Below are 6,376 nucleotides of genomic sequence, written 5' to 3' on the forward strand. Positions count from 1 at the left end.
AGAATCCACTAATTGACATAGTCCATCAGAGTCTCCATTTGCCCAGTATTTCACTGCCAATATATAGCTGAAATGATTGATTGACCTGTTCTGTCTTTTGTCTTTTCTTGGTTAGAGTTCTGAGTCCAGCATTTTGACTGGGGAGATCTCCAAAGAAACTTTGTCTGAGGTGTTCTCAGACCAGATTCTTGTATGTACTAGCAAGTACAGGGCCCAGCACAGTCCATCGCCCCAATCAGCTGGTGGTTGCAATCACTGGGTTGGTTCTGTTTTCACTCCCGACTTCCACTGGAACCAATGGGTGTTGCAGTCCAGCCTGGTTCTGCCCAGCACACATTCAGCCCTCACATAAACCAGTGGGAGCTGCAACCTAGTTGGAACAACACACAATAACCCCCACCAGGCCTGCCCCCTACCCTGGTTTGCTAGTTATGTGTAGCAGTAGTCCAGTCTGTCCCACACCCCATTCGGCTCTCACACATGTCAATGAGTATTAAAGCTTAGTTCCATCTAACTAGCTCCACTATGCAGCTCCACTATGCAGCTCACACAGATGCTGTTGGGTGTCTGTCTAGCCACCCCAGGCCCTATCCTAGTTTTCGTGCCTTCCCATGAGAGTGGTAACCCAAGAGGGAGGAACCCACTATTTCCCTCCCAGGCCTCTCCCACTCCCGGATCATGCACTCTCCCGGTAGCTCTGTGGTTTGACTTGACAGAATTAAACCCCAGTGCCAGCTTCTGCCAGCTGATGCTGTGGCTAAGCCCAAACAACCCCCACTCACTCTAATTTTGTTTGCACCAGTAGAAATAATCAGCCCAGCCTAGGCTTTTCCCTGATCTAGTCCACATGAGGCCCACAAGTATTGTAGCCCTGCTTAGTCTGGTCTGCCCCCATCCCAGCTCACACTCTCCAGTAGGAGTAGCCAGCAAGAGAACCTCCCTTAATCCCCCTGCTGGCTCCACCCCCTCCATTCCTGGTTCTCAAGTGTGCTGGTTGGGCACTGTGGTCACATCCGGTACAGGCAACCTCACCTTGGCATTCCGTATGGTGCATTGGTTTTTGTCGCGACCTACATCTTCCTCACTTTCACCATGTACAGATTTAGGCTACTATTACTAGGAGTCAAAAACGCTGACCTTGGGGTTGGCATTGTGGCATGTGGGTTAAGCTTTAACACTATTGCCTACAGTGCTGGTATCGAAGATGAGCACAGGTTGAGTACTGGCTACTTCTTTTTTTTTTAATTTTTTTATTTTTTTTACTATTTTTTATTGGAAAGGTGGATATACAGAGAGGAGAGACAGAGAGGAAGATCTTCCGTCCGATGATTCACTCCCCAAGTGAGCCGCAACGGGTCGATACTATGCCGATCCGAAGCCAGGAGCCTCTTCTGGGTCTCCCACGCAGGTGCAGGTTCCCAAAGCTTTGGGCCGTCCTCGACTGCTTTCCCGGGCCACAGGCAGGAAGCTGGAAGGGAAGCAGGGCTGCCGCTGGGATTAGAACCAGCACCCATATGGGATCCCGGGCGTGCAAGGCGAGGACCTTAACCACTTGCACCATCGCGCTGGGCCCGTGTACTGGCTACTTCTAATCCCGCTCCCTACTAATGCACCTAGGAAGGCAGAGGAAGATGGCCCAAGTTCCTGGGCCTTGCAACTGCATAGGAGATCTCGAAGAAGCTCCTGGCTCTTGGCTTCAAATGAGCCTATCTTCGGACATTGTAGCCATTTGGGGAGTAAGCCAGTGGATGAAAAACCTTCCTTTCCTTCTCTCTGTCTCTCTACAGTATAACTCTGCTTTTCAAACCAATAAAATAAATGTCTTCCCAATGCCCTTGGCAGCATGTCAGGAATCATTCTTTTGAAGATTTATTTATTTTACTGAAAAGGAGATCAGATTTATAGAAAGAAGGAGAGACAGAAAGATCGTCTATCTGCTGATTCACTCCCGAAATGGATGCAACACTGGAGCTGAGCTTATCCAAAGCCAGGAGCCAAGAAATTCTTCCAGGTCTCCCACATGGCTTTGGGCCATCCTCCAATGCTTTCCCAGGCCATAAGCAGGAAGCTGGTGGGATGTAGAGCAGCTGTGACACAAACTACTACCCATACGGGATCATGGCACTTGCAAGTGAGGATTTAGCCATTGAGCAGGGTCCTGTCGGGGATCATTCGTAATGCTCTTATAAGAGAAACCATCTCTTCATCACGCCACAGACTCCACATTTATTTCCTTTCATGCAGAATGCATGTGTCCTCATTCCAATCATTTGGAATGAAGAATAGATGATAAAAGAGGAACAAAGTCTAATTCATTTCAAATAGTACCCAGTAGAGATCTGATGGAGATCACACAAATGATGAACAACATGTAGCTCCGGGAGAAAAGTTATCAATGAACTGCAAATAACTGCTAAGCAAGATATGAATGACAGATGTTGGAAGCATTAGAGAGAAGCTGATTGGAATTGACTCTATTACCAACTCCTTCTGTGTGAATCACTAGGTGAAAGGGATAGAGTTCCACAGTGTGGTCACAACAGCTCTGGTAACTGCTTTGCCCACGCTCCCCTGGAATCCAAACCCTACTGTCACTGATACCCACTTTGCAGATACCACCTCCACAACAATTTGCTGCTTACGTCTGAGGTCGATGCTGTTATCCCCATTCTGCGCATGAGGAAAGGACGCTCAGGGAAATAACAGGCCGTCGTGTGAGAGCCCATGACAGAGTGCAAATACAGGCCCAATCCCCACAGCCGGTGCCCTTGGTCGTCACACTAAACCACTTCTCCCTGACACCAACTTTCCCTGTCTACAGAGGCAGGCATTTAAGTGTGGTTTTGCCCCTAAAACTCTTCCTTCACATCCTCTAGGTTATTGGCTGGACCAACTCAGGAATTGAGGCCGAAGAATGACTGGAGTAACTGTTCCCACTAGCTGCATCATCAATAGCAGCATCACCGTCTCCAGTCTCTCTCCTCACTAAGACTCACAAATGGTTAGAAATCTTCATTCTTAGAGAAAGAGTTGAGGTGGACCCAGCACAATGACTCAATGGCGAGATCTTCCCTTTGCAAGCGGTGAGTTTCCTTGTGGACATAAGTTCATGTACTAGTGGCTCCACTTCCCACCCAGCTCCCTGCTTGTGGCCTGGAAAAGCAGTAGAGGGTGGCCCAAAGCCTTGGGACCCTGCTCCTGCATGGGAGACCCAGAGGAAGTTCCTGGCACCTGTCTTCAGATCAGCTCAGATCTGGCCATTGCAGCCACTTGCGGAGTGAACCAGTAGATGGAAGATTTTCTTTCTGTCTCTTCTTCTCGCCATACAACTGATCTGCCTTCCCAATAAAATAAATAATTCTTTTTTTTTAAAAGTGCTGTGATTAAAGTCACAGCTCCTCTTCAGATTCCAGCATTTTCTTAATACACAGGCAGCAGGTAGCAGCTGTAGTACTTCAATCCCTGACACCCATATGATATTCTCAGACTGAATATCTTGTTTCTAGCTTTGGCCTGGTCTAGACTTTCCCAGCTGTTACAGATGTTTGGGGGAATTAGCCAGTAGATGGACTTATGTGTGTGCCTGTGAGTGTGTCTCTCTGCCCCTGTATCCTTGCCTTTCAAAGAAATCATTTAAAAATGAAAAATCAGGGCCCAGCACAGTAGCCTAGTAGCTGAAGTTCTCGCCTTGCATGCACTGGGATTCCATATGGGCTCTGGTTCTAATTCTGGCAGCCCTGATTCCCATCTAGCTCCCTGCTTGTGGCCTCTGAAAGCAGTCAAAGCTGGCCCAAATCCTTGGGACCCTGCACCCACACAGGAGACCCAGAAGAGGCTCCTGGCTACTGGCTTCGGATCAGCACAGCTCCAACCATGTGGTCATTTTGGGAGTGGATCAACAGATGGAAGATCTTCCTCTCTGTCGCTCCACATCTGTATATCTGACTTTGCAATAAAAATAAAATAAATCTTTAAAAACATAAAAATGAAAAGGAAAAATTAGAAAAAGAAGACAATAGCAATCAGAATCTGAACACTCTGTAGACATTACGATCTTTTTTGCTTTTGCATTAAGATTTTATTCTAGATCATGACAAGTAGCAATTGGATAGAAGTGGCATGATGTGCATTTACTGTTTATTTAGGACACAGAGCATGCTCACAATCGCTGCTTCACTCCCCATAGGACCCCCACAGCTAGGTCTAAGCCAGATCTGAAGCCAGGTGCTGGGAACTCAGGCTGAGTCTCCCACACAGGTGGCAGGAATCTATTACCTGAGCTGCCATCTGCTCCCTTCCAAAGAGACACACTGGAGGGAAGCTGGAGTCAGGAGCCAGAGGCAGGACTCGAACCCAGGTCCTTTGATATGGGATTACACTAGACTCCTCCTAATTTAGTCCTTGAGAAGAACCTGCTAGAGAATGTATGGAGAATGGACTGAAGAAATAATGAAAGCAGGAGAATCAAGATGGCAGAATAGAGTAAGAACACATTTAAACAGACGGAGAAACATTTAATCAGGATAAAGCAAAGAGGACACATTCCAGGAAAAAGGAGAGGACAGAACAACAGAAGAAGGGTACCTGGAGACTGACAGACACAGGAAAACAACAAAAATAATGGTGTGGTGTTGTAGTGACTGATACTCCAGAGGCATTCAGCTAACGGCAATCTGAACTCCACCAGCAGCTGAACTCCACCAGCAACCAGGTGGGAAGGGACTTTCACTGGGAGCTTGGAAAGTGAACCCAGACAAAGAACTGTCCTTTTGATTTCAACTGGTCTGTTTAATTTGACCAGGAGCAGAGACAGAGCAGCAGATCCCACACAGGCAGTGCGAGAACAAGGTGGATTTCACAGCCCAGTCAGCCCCCTAGAGCCGAATTGGATGCTATTTGGCTTAAGGAGGCAAAGGCAAGGGAAAGGACTGAACATACGCTGATCTAGAAGTGAACTCATTTCTGACTCAGTGAACTGCAGCAACGTGGCATTCTACAGGTTCCACCCAAGATAGGTCTGGGCAGCCCTCAGACCTGATGGCCAGCAGATCAAGAACTCTAGTAGGGCCTGGCGACATGGCCTAGCGGCTAAAGTCCTCGCCTTGAACGTGCCAGGATCCCATATGGGCTCCGGTTCTAATCCCAGCAGCTCCACCTCCCATCTAGCTCCCTGCTTGTGGCCTGGGAAAGCAGTCGAGGATGGCCCAAAGCTTTGGGGCTCTGCGCCCATGCGGGAGACACAGAGGAGGTTCCTGGATCCTGGCTTCAGATCGGCACAGTACAGGCCGTTGCGGTCACTTGGGGAGTGAATCATCGGACAGAAGATCTTTCTCACTGTCTCTCCTCCTCTCTGTATATCTGACTTTGTAATAAAAATAAATAAATCTTTAACAAAAAAAAAAAAAAAGAACTCTAGTAGTGGTACGTCAGGCACCATTTTGTACACTATGACAAAAGCTTTAGGACTACAGGGGACAACAGTGAACTGCGCATGTGCTGAGCTTGCAAGAACTCACTGAGTTACGTGGATTGCACTGGTCCCGCAGGAAAATACTGCTGACTGTGGCATCGCATGGGTCAAAATAGGTCCGTGTGGCAACCAGACCTAATGTCCAACAGGTTCCAGCAAGGTCCACGCCACTAACAACCTAGCTATATAGGACACCTGTTGTCTCCCTAATCCTGGAACCTGCTCTAACCGGAAGTGGGAGAAAGTTTGCAGAAACAACAGTGCAACCTCAGCACAGTATCACGGGAGGTGGAGATTGGTGAGTCAGGAGTTGGGGTTACGGAGACCATGGTGAAAATCTAACAGAAGAACCCAGACCTGGAACTCGCTGGAGGGAGTGGCACAAATAGCTGTAAGCAAAGAGCTGTATACAAACTGCAATAAGTAAAATCAAACTGTAGACTTGTGGGTGACAGAGCTTAGAAACCTGCCCCAAGGAGAAGACTCTGCTAACAAGAAGTACAATGACCAAGAGCAAAAGAGGAGACAAAGGCACAATGAATATTACCAAAAACTCCCCTGCAAAGGAGCAAAACCCTATGCCAACCTCAGAGTTAACTGAGAAAGACATCGAGAAAATGGGGGACACAGAATTCAGAAAACTCATTTTAAAGCTTCTGATCAAAAATGAGAAGCACATACAAGAGTTCAAAGAATATAAGGAATATTTTACACAAGCAATAGCAGCAATAAAGCAAATCAAGGCTGATATATCAGAAATTAAGAACACAGTTGAACTAATTAAAAGTACAGTGGAGAATCTCCAAAATAGAATGAAGAAAGCAGAAGAAAGAATCTCAGGATTGGAAGATATTTCCTGTCATCAGGGGGAAGCAAACAAAAAGCTGGAAGCAGAGCTGGATCAGG

The sequence above is a fragment of the Ochotona curzoniae genome, unplaced genomic scaffold (genome assembly GCF_017591425.1).
Source record: "Ochotona curzoniae isolate NIBS_2020 unplaced genomic scaffold, NIBS_Ocur_1.0 contig_1014, whole genome shotgun sequence".
In the NCBI taxonomy this organism is placed as follows: domain Eukaryota; kingdom Metazoa; phylum Chordata; class Mammalia; order Lagomorpha; family Ochotonidae; genus Ochotona; species Ochotona curzoniae.